Here is a 13,729-nt window from a genome sequence, read left to right as displayed (position 1 = left end):
TAGTTGACAGTGGTTTGAAATTTTTCCCTTGTCCTCACTTTCTTATAACAACATACTTCTTTACATCTTCTTCAATTAATTGTATTGACCACCCTGTAATCCTATTATGTATCTTTGTGTAAGGAAGAAAGTCTTTCTTTAAATTTTCTGGTTTGTGGGTTTATTCTTCCATAAACTATTTCCCAACAGCACATAACCTCAGGCCATTACTGGGCATTATTGTATGCTGGGATCATTGGGGGAGGATAGTGTGAAATTCATCACTGTCCTTTGTTTCAGAGATTTTTATTTTTTAATAAGCAATCCATACTATACAATTAGCTAACTAACTCTTGTGTTCCCCTTCCTGTATGGCTGCTGTTGTAAATAATTTGCATTTTTTCATTGATAAAAAATAATAAAATCACATAAAGACACAAATATACTTAAAGACAGAAAGAATTCACAAAGAAAAATCCATTTAAAATAGCGATAAAATATGAACAAAATGAGATCAAAAGATCTATTCAGGAACCATGATATTAAAAATGTCATTATCAAACTACAAATTAGTAAGATGAGATAATAATAATATATATTTAAGTAAAGAGGAAAAACATTAATTGCACTGTGTGCCCAAAGAGTTCACTCAAAATGTAGTATATAAAACAAGAATGGAATGGAGCTCTCACTCTTGCTACTATAGAGGAAAAAATGGAAGGATTACTATTAGGTTAAACCCAAAATGGATTGCACAGTTCCAAACCATCAAGAAAGATGATGTTTCAAAAAATACCACATAAAGAAAATATTTATAATAAAAACAAATATAAAAATAAGAAAGTATTGAACAACAGACCTAGTCCATGGTAATCTGATAGGGTCCATGGGATTATTTCAATATTCTGGTATCTATTGAGAACTGTTTAGTGACTGAGTATATGGTTAAGTTTGGAGAAGTTACTTTGAGGTGTATAGAAAAAGGTATGATCTCTTGTTTTAGGATGAAATGTTCTTTCAATATCTGTTAAATCCATTGAATAATACTTTCTGTTATTTTTACTGTATCAGTTTAGTTTGAGATTCCACAAATGATCCATTTATGAACATGGAGTATTGAAGTCTCCCACTATTATTTTTTGGGGGGCAATATATGCTTTGAGCTTTAGTGATGTTTCTTTTGTGAATTTAGTTGCCCTACCATTTGAAACATAGATGTTTAGAATTGATAGTTTATCTTAGTATTATTTTTTCTTTGACAATTATTTTGTCCTTCCTTATAATTTTTGATATCTTTTGGTTGAAAATCAATTTTGTTCTATGTTAGAAAGGCTATTCCGTTTTGTTTCTTGGAACCATTGGCTTGGAATTTCTCTCCAGCCTTTTACCTTGAGATAGTGACTGTCTATATAAGTAAGGTGTGTTTCTTGTATGAAGCAAATTGTTCGGTCTTCTTTATGTATCCAATCCCTTAGTTTATATCTTTTTATTGGAGAAATAAGTCCATGGATGATAAGAGATATTAAATAAAATGTATTGTTGTTTCCAGTTATTTTTATTGTTAGAAAAGGAATTACGTTTGGGTGGCTATCATCTTTTGGGTTTGTTGAAAGATTAATTCCCTACTTTTTCCTACGTTGTAGTTTCCTTCCTTGTGTTGGAAGCTTCCAACTATTATCCAATGTAGGGTTGGATTTGTCAAAAGATATTTTTTAAATCTGGCTTTGTCATGGAACATCTTGGTTTCTCCATTCATGGTAATTGAAAGTTTTACCGGATATCCTAGCCTTGAAATCCAGAAATGAATGCAAACACCTATGGTCACTTAGATGCTGACAGAAATGAAAACAATCAATACGTCTTCATGTTAAAAGATTTGGTACATATCATAAATTCAAGGTCATACATAAAAATAATAAAAGCAATATTAAAAAAACGAGTAGCCAACATCAACCTAAATCAAGAGAACCTTGAAGCAATTCAACAAAAATCAGGGAATAGAAAAGGTTGACCAATCTCAACTTACATCTTTAATATAGTATTGGAAATCTTATTCACAGAAATTAGACAACAAAAGGAGAACAAAGGGAATTCAAGAAGTCAAAATATCACGATTCGTACATGATACGATAGTATATTTTAGTGACCCCAAAAATTCAACCAGAGAACTCCTTCTGCCAATAAACAACTTCAGGAAAGTGGCTGGATATAAAATTAACTGAAACAAATCAGTACCCTTCCTCTACTTTAAGGATAAACAGGTTTAGAAGAAATTTGGGATATGACGACGGCAACATTATTTAAAAATAATAAAAAAATACTTCAGTGTGACTCTAACCAAGCAAGTAAAAGGTCTGTATGACAAGGACTTCAAGTCTGTGAAGAAAAAAATTGAAGACAATCTCAGATGGGAAGTTTTTCCATGCTCATGGATTGGTAGAGTTAATATTGCCAATATCGACAACTTGCCAAAAGCGATCAACATGTTCAAGGCAATCGCCATAAAAATTCCAACTCAATTCTTTATAGATTTAGAAAGAGCAATTTGAAAACTCATTTGGAATGACAAAAACACCATGATAGAGAAAACTATCCTCAACAATAAAAGAACTTCCTTGGGAATCACTATCCCTTACCACAAACTGTATAACAGAAAAATAATGATAAAAATTTAATGGTTATGATACAGAGACAGATACCCAGATCAATGGAATACAAGTGAAGACCCAGAAATGAAGGCAAACACCAGTAACTTGATATTTGACAAAGGAGCCAAAAGCATCCATGGATAATAGATAGCATTTTCAACAAACAGTGCTTTTTTTTTTTAATTTATTTTATTTATATGAGTACACCTTAGCTATCTTCAGACACACCAGAAGAGGGCATCAGATCTCATTACAGATGGTTGTAAGCTGCCATGTAGTTGCTGGGATTTGAACTCAGGACCTCTGGAAGAGCAGTCAGTGCTCTTAACCACTGAGCCATCTCTCCAGCCCCAACAGTGCTGTTTTGACTGGAGATTAGCATGTAGAAGAAGGGAAATCAATCAATTCTTATCACTGTGTACAAAGCTTAAGTCAAAGTGGATCAAGGATTTCCACATAAAACCATATAACCTCACACTAATAGAATAAAAATGCGAAAGAGTTCGAACACTTGGGCACTGGGGAAATTTCCTGAATATAATACCAATGGCTTATGCTCTGAGATCAAGATTTGACAAATGGAAATTCAGAGAATTGTAAAACTTTTGTACGGCAAAGGGCACTGTCATTAGGAAAAAGGAGCAACCAACCAATTAAGAAAAGATCTTTTCCAATCCTACATATGGTAGAGGGCTAAATTCAATCTATACAAAGACTCAAGGAATTATGTTACAGGGAATCAAATAGTCCTTTCAAAATGGTGTATAGAGCTAAACAATGAATTCGTTTTTTTTTTTTTTCTTTTTTTCAGACCTGTTGATCGAACCCAGGGCCATTGCTTCCTAGGCAAGCGCTCTACCGCTGACCTAAATCCCCAACCCCTAAACAACGAATTTTTAACTGAGGAATATCAACATCCTTAGCCATGAGGAAAGTGGAAATCAAAAACAAAAAAACAAAAAAAAAACAAACCAAAAAAACAAACAAACAAGATAAAAAATCCTGGGATTCCACAGTACACCAACCAGAATGGTTAAGATAAAAATAAATTCAGTTGACAAATGATTCCTAAAAGGATGTGGATAAAGAGGAAGACTCCTCCAATGTTGGTGGGATTGCAAGCTGGTATAACCACTCTGGAAATCAGTCTGGAATTTTCTCACAAAATTCGTAGTACATGAGGGTCCTGCAATACCAATTCATGGGTATATACACAAAAGATGCTCCAACAAATAACAAGGACATATGATGCTGTTTGTTGGTAGCAACAATATGTGTATATATATATATATATATATATATATATATATATATATATATATATATATATGTATTATACATATTTGCCAGAAGATGAAAAGAACCCAGATATCCCTCAACAGATTAATGGATAAAGGTGATTTGGTGCATTTACACACCTGTACTTCTAAGCTATCAAAAACAATGTTTGCAGAAAATTCTAGGGATGGAACTAGAAATTATCATTCTGTGTGAGGCAAGAACACAAATACTATAAACTAATTGGAAGTGTGTATCAACCCAAAAGTGTGGAATGCATAAGAAAGATTCCACAGGTCATATGAAGCCCAGGCAGAAGGAAGTTCAAAATGTGGATGCTTCATTCTTTCTAAGAAGGGAGAACAAAATATTCATGAGAGGAAATACAATGATAAAGAGTTAAGCAGGACGAAGAAAGGGTCAACCAGAGACTGCCCCACTTAGGGATCCATCCAATATGCATCCACACAATACAGATTTTATTGGTGATGCCAACAAATCCTTGCTAATAGAAGTCAGGTATTGATGACTCCTGAGAGGCTCTGACAGATCCCTACTGATATAAATGAGGATGGTTGCAGCTAACTGTTGGATTAAACAAGGGGGTTTCAATGGTGGTTTTAGAAAAAATACTTAATGAGATGAAGGGATTTGCAAAACCCCAGGAAGAACAACAATTTCAACCAACAAGATCCCACCAGAAATTCAGGGGATTAAACAACCCACTAGTGAGTACAGAATGAGGAACCCACGATACCAGCCACATGTGTGGTAGAGTAATGCACTGTCCAGCAAGATTGGAAGGAAAAGCCCTTAATCCTATGAAGACTTGTTTCCCCAGTGTAGTATGTTTATAGGAATGGTACATCAAATAATTTTTGTTAATCGCGTCAATCAGGAAATGGTTCTAATATTCATCCATTATTGTAGTTGATTATGGAAGAAACTGAATGTTCTTAGATTTCGTAATAATGTATATAAATCATTCATTATTAATGTTTGTTGACAGAAGGAAGTTATCAACGAATACATATACATATAATGTGGCACACGTTTCTAATATAAATGGAGCAAATTAAATATATAATTTGTGAACTAAAGGTGAGCAAAAGAAAGATATATCATTGATTCTACCTAAAATTGGAGTTAAGATAAGATTCATCCATCCATGTATTTCTTTCTAGACATCTAATGAGAAAAAATAAGTGTGGAAAAAGCTAAAACTGTAATTAGTATGTTTGATCTAGTATACATATTTAAAAATTGCTTTTGAAAAAATACACAAAAAATATTTTCAAGTTTATATACAGCATATACAAAAATTCACTGCGTCAATAAATTATCAATATCACTAAAGTAACTTTCTCTGGTATTATATTTGAATTATCAAATATATATATATATATGTATGTATGTGTACACACACAGGCACTCACACACACATACAGAAACAAACACACACCATTACCTAAAAATTTAAAACAAATTAGCAAATAAGAGTCATTCAGAGAAAACTAATGAAAAAGGATGAACTAAATTTCCAGTATAATGTACTCCCAAAAGTGTACTTTCCAACATATAAAACTTTGCCTTGTAATTTTTCGAAAAATACGTATGGAGCCAATATATGTAATCAGATCCCATTGTGACTTATTACTCAGGATTAAAGTAGAAGTTGAAATGGAGTGGGAAAAAATTAAATAACAAGATTTAGCTATATTTTTCAATTACACAAAAAAAATCTGAGAAAGTGAAATGACACAACATGTAAAATGGCTTTCTATTAAGCATTGATATCTAAGTTTAGTCTTCATAGTCTATATAATAGAGAGAACTAAATCTCACAAGTTGTTTCCTGGCTTAAATACAATTTTCTTGGCTTGTGAATATACACAGAAACAATCAATACAATGAAAATGGATAGATGTTGTGTTACAACAAGTAAAAGACCTTTTGTTTATTTATTTTTATAAATTTATTTTTGTAGCATTTCTTCCCATGTTTCTGATGGATATTTTATAAATCCTCACTTTGGTGTGGTCGGTGCTTAAATTTAACTGAACATGGCTGAATATGTCAATATAGTAGAAATGGATTTTTGGGGCAGAGAATATGTTTGGGTTAAACCTGGTTATAATGAAATGGTGGTCACATTCTGCACAACCAAATATAAGGTAAGAATCTGGGGCTTCTGGTACCAGTCTCTTTATGAGATTTCACTTCGTATTGTTGGAAGAATTCTGTCATGATATCATGAGATTGTGCAGTGAAGAGGCCTTTTCTTTATTCCTGAATGAAAGCAAATATTTGTTGTTTTCAGTTCCTTCAGAGAGCTTGCTACGTGACTAGATGAATCAGGACCTCGGGAAGAAGAACTTAGATATGCAAAATATATTTTTGGTATTGGATTTCTTCTAGGTACTCTAGGGAACTAACTTCATAAGATTTGGAATATAATCAGACAAGAGCTTGTTAAAGATGGAGAAAAGCACGGGGTGTGGTGGCACAGGCCTTTAATATTAGCACTGGAGAGCACAAGTAGGCAGAACTCTATGTTCGAGGCCAGCTTTGTCTACAGGGAGAGAGAGAGAGAGAGAGAGAGAGAGAGAGAGAGAGAGAGAGAGAGAGATCTGGTACTGCCAGGTATATAAAAGAAACACTGTCTCAAAAAGTTCAAGAATAAGTTGTGTATTATACAAAGAAAATTCTCATTTTAGTAAGATGTTAATAATTTTATCTTGATTCTAATGAAATGTCTTAGGTATAAAATAATGTGAAGGCACCAAAAATGTATCAAAAGATGTTTTCCATCACTATTCCCCTTAAACTATAACCTGAATGTGTACTAAATAAACCTATGTAAAAACACTTTGAAGGATTTTCTGTGATTAGCTAAAGGGTTTTTACATTGTGAATTAAGAATGGTGGATTTCAGGCTAGTGTTGAATGGTCATAACTAAGGTGTAGAAGCATATTAAGCATACAAAATCAAATATAAAATTGTGCACAATAAAGAATGAGAACCTCTAATTGGTTTTCCTCTAATGTAAACAACTTCTAGATTTTTCGGAATGAAGATCAGATGATTTGAACTAATTTTGTGAGAAATACCACCTGTTCTCAGAAGATAAGAAACAGAGAGAGATAAGCAATAACATATGCTAAGGAATAAAGAACTGGGAGAGAATATTCTATGAAATATATAGAACAAAAAATTTGACCTGCCTTTTACTGGTTAGCTGGGGACTGCATTACGCATATCTATGTACTTAAAAATGTTTTCTTTTCCTTCTTATGTTTTGTATGGTTGCTCTGAAAACCCTGGGCTTTGTGTTAAGATCTTTGCATATTTAATGATAGTTTTGAAATATTAGTGTTATAATCAAAAGCCGTGATTTGTACATACTTTTTAAGCAACAAAAAAGTGAAGTGTCTGCTTGGGATTTATGAAGAAAGTTACTATGTTAAACATGAATTTATTTTTCTGATATATACCATCTCTTCATGTACCATGCTTGTTGATGAAACCTTAGCACATAGGATTGAATAGTAACCATCTTAGTATAGTTTAAGGATTTTATTGTATCTTGTTTGACATGTGCATTTGTATTAAAATGCTATCTCTTTTCTAAGTCTCTTAATTTAACTGGAGAGATTTTCAATAACTTCTAGTCTATTGTTTATTCATATACCAGGTCTTTGGTGTTGTTATTGAATTTGAGACAGTAACTTCTTAATGTCCTTTATTTTGAAGGTAAATTTAAAAAAATATATATATATAATGTATAATATATATAACCAAAATGTATATATAAATTATATATGTATATATATATATATATATATATCCAAAGTATTTTATAAAAAGATTACATTTTTAGTGGAAATATCACTTAGTGATGGACAATTTTATAAGCATTCTTTAAAGTATTGAATATTCTACATTTTAAGTAGTATAAAAATATTACAAATACCACATCCTTTTTAACTTTAACATACACTGCTCTAGTTAATTTAACCACATATATGTTAGTTATTTTTATCTTTGAAAATTTTTTTTTAGTTTGTCAGTAGTTAATCTTGACTTCTCTATATGAGCTTTCTCATAGTTATTCACAAAGAATTCTATTGCTGTTTTATTGAGAATAGTAAGAATGTTCATTTATACGTAGATACATAAGAATGTTACAATATACACAATGGTAATTCATTCTCCCCTAGGAAAAGTAAACTATGACGGTTTCAGGAAAATAGATTAAGCTAGAAAATATACCGAGTAAGGTAACAAAGACTCAGAAAGGCAAGTACCATGTGTTCTTTCTCATAAAGGTCAAAGAATCTCCTTTTAATATACTTGTATTTATGTGAAGCTGTAGGTGGTTTGAGTTCATTTAACTGGTATAGGTCGCAGTGATTAGAATGTAGGGTTTAAAACGGTGTGCTATGGAAGATATTGAACATGTGGGATATGAATGTAGAAGTAAGAATAATGAAGAGAAACTAGTATAAGTGGTGAGGGACATAGGGCAGGTGGGAAAAAAGAACTGAGGAAGCGAGGATGAGGTTGAATGTCTACAAAAATAACATAATGCAACCTGTTACTTTATAGGTTAGGTTAAAATAAATATCAAAATTTAAAACTAATACCATAATGTTTAATACATCATGTTTGAGGAAAATGCCAGCAAGTTTTATCAGAATGAAAACAATATATTTATCTTATTTGATCTTAGTCATATTATCCATAATTATTTGGTAAAAACATCTTTTGTCTGCCAAATTTTGGTAGCACTTAAAAAATTGCCTGTGATATCATAATTCCTTATGATAGTAGAGAATTTTTATTATTAGATCAATTTTTAAAATCTGTGATTTGATCTATGTTTTAAATTTCTTTTTACTTAAATTTGGTCCTCCTGACATTCACTCATACTAAATTATAATTTTCATTTTAACATACTACTATAAAAATATGAATCAGCAGGGTTGTTGAAATTGTTAAATTATAAGTAATATTATCCATAAACTACAGGACATTCTCCACAAAGCTCATAGATACAAAGAAGATAAACAAGAAGAATGGCCCAAGTGCATATGATGGACTCTCATGTAGAATGGGGAATACAATAGTCTAGGAGGCAGATTGAGGAAACAAACTAGATGGGAGAAGGAAGGAAGGAAGAGGAGAATGGAACCTGTGTGTGCAGGGAAGGAGATATGACCCGATAGTCATGAGAAAGAAAGGAAATCTTCAACTTTTAGAGATGAGGAGGTGGGAGAAACCTCCAGGAAGAGAAGGAGACCTTGGATAATGGAGGTACCCACAAATCAATGGGGTGACCTAAGCTGTGACTTACACTGGTGATATGGAACATTAAGACGCCAACTCCTGTAGTCTGGAAGGACCACCAGCGGAGGGATAAACACACAAGTACATCCACAAAACTTTGTAGGCAAAATTTTTCAAGCCTAAAGAAATTCAGAACAGCATTCTAGGGTCCATGTTGTCCTTTGCTATACTGATGGCTTGTAATTTTTGTATAAAATAAGGATTTGGGAGATTATCATTAGAAGTAAGTATACAGTATTTATACTGTTATATTCACGCTTTATCTGGGCCCAATTTGTTGCCAATATCATTGAAAAAAATAAAATTGGAAAACAGATTTTTTGAGTACACATTCAGGAACATATATAAAGTTCCCTTTCAAAGAATGTACAACAAGAAAATGTAATACAATATTCATTCAACTAAACGTCTGGAGGGAAAATATTGGACTTTGGGAAACAGAAAAAACCTAGGAACTTGAACTGTATGTCACAGGAATGGACCTGGGAGTAGAATTATTATCCAGTAGAATCTCCTCCACACCATGTTCCTAGATCTTTTTTATCCATGCCAAGCCCCTGACCAACATTCTCTATTCCGAACATGTAAGTACTAATGAAGCAAAGACGAGTCTCCAGCTTTAGAGATATATAGTATGTATAGGTTTCCAGTGTGTCACATGAGACACTCTTGCAAAGGGCATCCTCAAATCTATTCAATGTAAGTAAAGTTGTTCAAAAGTTAGACGATGGCAATTCTCAGTGGAATCTTCTTAGGCCCTCCCTGAAAATTCTTTTGTATCCTGGAGAGCCCTAGCTTTTCTGTGATGTCACAAGTGTTGTGGTGACAGCAACTGCCTCTTTGATATTCTTTGAGGACCTCTAGGGTTAACTCGTTGACCTCTTATTCCGGATAAACAGCCATTTTGGAGGGAGATAAAGAGAAGGAAACTTCCCTTCTGTGTTTGTATAAAAAAAGGATGAAATAAATTGTCTATGGAAAGCTCAGTGATTACTGTGTAGGGGTTGAGTGATTTCACTGAAGAGATATCCTTGACCTGAGCCTTCCACACATGGGAATCAGGAGCTGAGATCCTCACAGAATCATCTGGACTTCCTTGCTTGATATGGTCCCTGGAAGTCAGAGAGTTTATATAATCAATTTCTTCATTCCAAAAGCCAGGTGTTGGGAAGGGCACAATTGTTCTCCTCAGAGCTCATGGCTTTCACTCTTTTTGCCCTGAAGAAAAATGTCCAAAGAAACAAAGGAAAACAAGTATTGTCTCCTCAGCTCAGTGTAAATGCCTCCATGGTTTGGATACCTATAGTGCAGTTTGTGTCTGACACTAATATCTGGGAGAGAAGAGCTTCTAGTTGAGACTTCTTCATCCCAGTCTTTCCACTAGTATTACTCTGACTACCACTTCAGATTTACGAGTAAATATATGTGATTACTTGGCAGCTTTTTCTTTTTTTATAACTTTCATTTTTTTCATTTTTTAGCAAATTTTATTGCTTTTTTTAACTGGATGTTTCTTTATTTACATTTTAAATATAATTTCCTTTCCCAGTTTTCTGCCCATAAGATCCTTACCATTCCCATTTCCTTCTTCTCTCACCAGCCTTTCTCCAGGATGACATTCCCTTGAACTAAAGATATACAAGGGAGGACAAGGGTTTCTCTTTCCAATGTTTCCCAAAGGCCCTCTTCTGCCACACATGCATTTGGATCCATAGCTCAGTCCATGTACTTTCTTTGTATATTGGTATAGTACGAGAAAGCTCTGGTTCATTGGCATTGTTGATCTTAAGGGGTTGAAAGTACCTTAAGCTCTTGTAATCCTTTTTCAAAGTTTACCAAAAACAGGTCTGTTTTCAGTTCACTGATTTGCTACTAGCATTCACTTCTGTATTTTATATGCTGTATCTGTGTCTCTCAGGAAATATCTTTTTCCGGTTCCTGCCAGAATGCACTTCTTACCTTCATCAATCTTATCTAGGTTTGTTCGCCGATGTATACCCATAATTTTAGTGACTCCTACACTTATGTAGTTAAGTGCAATGTTAACATGGATTCTGCCCAACTATGTCAAGAATGTAGAATTCACAAATGACAATTTCAAATAGACTTCATCTTTTTTTTTCTATGAACCTATTGAAGTAGATGTTTAATTGCTCCTCAAGCCATTGTTCTCCCTGCCCATCATCCAGTATCTTAGATTTGGCCTGAAAAAAGAATCATGTTAAAACATCCTAAACCCTCAAGTCTGGCCATAGGAACACTGGAAGCATCATAGTGTAGTACTGATATCAAATGGGACAAGAAACCAAATTCAATAGTCCATGTTGTCCTTTGTTTTCCTGATGTCTGGTAATTTTTTGATAAAATAAGCATTTGGGAGTTTATCATTTGAAGTAGGTACACAGTATTTACACTGTTAATACTCACTCTATAGCTAGACTCACTTGTGACCAAAATCATTGAAGAAAATGGAATTGGAGAACAAAATTTATGAGTACACATCGAGGAATATTTACAACGTCCCTTATCAAGGAATTTACAATAAGAAATTGAAATACAATATTCATTCTATTCAAGGTCTGTAGGGAAAATACTGATCTTTGAGAAACCCTAGAAAATTGAACTTTATGTCACAAGAATGAACCTGTGACATATAGAATAAAAATATTATCTAGAAGAATCACCTACACTCCATGTTCCTAAATTTTTTCCCATGCCATGCCTCTTAGTAACTTTCTGCATTCAGAGCATGTAACCACTAGTGAAGCAGAGAGAAATCTCTACCTTTAGAGAGATAAAGTACATAAAGGTTTCCACTGTGTCAGAGGAAACATACCTGGAAAGTGCAAACTCGAATCTGGTCAGTATAAGGAAAGGTCTTCAGCAGGTAGGCCATGGCAGTTCTCAGTGACATCAACATTAAGCCTCCCTGAAAACTCTCTTGTAACCTGGAGAGCATTATCTTCTTCTATGATGTCACAAGTGTTGTCCTGACTGCAACTGCCTCTCAGATATTCCTTTAGTAACTCTAGGGTTTACTAATTGGCCTCTAATTCAGAGCAAATTGGGGAGTGATAACAAAGAGGATGAAGAGATCAGAATTAGGGAGAAAGAAGCTGGCCCTCTGTCTTGGTATAAAAAACAAGGAATAAATATATGGTCCTATGGAAAGCTCAGTGAGACATTTATAGGTAGGGGTTGAGTGCTATCGATGAAGAGATAGCCTTGATCTGAACCTACCACGTAAGGGAATCAGAATTTGAGAGACTCTCAGAAGCATCTGGACTTCCCTGTTCTTATGGTTCCTGGAGAATTCATATCATTCATTTCTTACTTCCAAAAGCCAAGTGTTGTGAAGGACACAGTTGTTTTCCTGAGAGGTCATGACCTTTACTCTTTCGTCAAGAAGAAAAAGTCCTAAGGAAGAAGTAAAAAACAACTATTGGGTCCCTAGCTCCGAGTAAACTCCTCCATACTTTGGATATCTATAGTGCAGTTTGTGTCTGACACTGATATTTGGGAGAAACAAGTGCTTCTAGTTGAAACTTCATCATCTCAGACTTTCCACTAGTATTACTCTATCACTTCAGATTTCTGAGTCAATATGTGTGATTACTTGGCAGCTTTCTATTCCTTTATGTCATTAATTTTTTTTTATTTTTCAGCGAAATTTATTGACTTTTTAATTGGATGTCTCTATATTTACATTTAAAATATTATTTCCTTTCCCAGTATCCGGCCCATAAGATCCCTAACCGTTCCATTTCTTTCTTCTCTAACCAGCCTGTCTGCTGCATGACATTCCCTTAAACTGGGAGACAAACTAGGGATGACAAGGGCTTCTCTCTCCAATGTTGCTCAAAAACTCATTTTCTGCCACATATTCATTTGGAGCCATAGGTTCAATGTACGTTCTTTGTATATTGGTCTAGTATGAGAAAGTGGTGGTTCATTGGCATTGTTGTTTCTATAGGGTTGAAAGCACCTTCAGCTCTTCTAATCTTTTTTCAAAATTTACCAAAAAGTGGTCCCTTTTCAGTTCACCAGTTTGCTACTACCATTCACTTCTGTACTTGACATGCTGTATCTGTGTCTCTCAGGAAATACCTATATCCAGGTCCTGGTAGAATGCACTTCTTACCTTCATCAATCTTATCAAGTTTTTATTGGCTGATGTATACATAGATACTTTTGGTGGATCATACAGCTATGGAAGTTAGGAAGAATGTTAACATGGATTCTACCCACTATTTCAAAAATGTAGAGTTCACAAATGACAATTTCTAAAAGACTCCTTCCTGTTTTTATAATCTATTGAAGTAGACCTATAACTGGTCCTCAAGCCATTCTTCTCCCTGCATATCATCCGGTATCTTACTTTTGGTCTTCACAACACTGGAAGCTATATAGTGTAGTACTGACATCAAATGGGACAAGAAACTTATCTCAATAGTCCATGTTGTCCTTTGCTTTT

The sequence above is a fragment of the Rattus norvegicus genome, chromosome Y (genome assembly GCF_036323735.1).
Source record: "Rattus norvegicus strain BN/NHsdMcwi chromosome Y, GRCr8, whole genome shotgun sequence".
In the NCBI taxonomy this organism is placed as follows: Eukaryota; Metazoa; Chordata; class Mammalia; order Rodentia; family Muridae; genus Rattus; species Rattus norvegicus.
Note: the sequence above shows the minus strand (reverse complement) of the source record.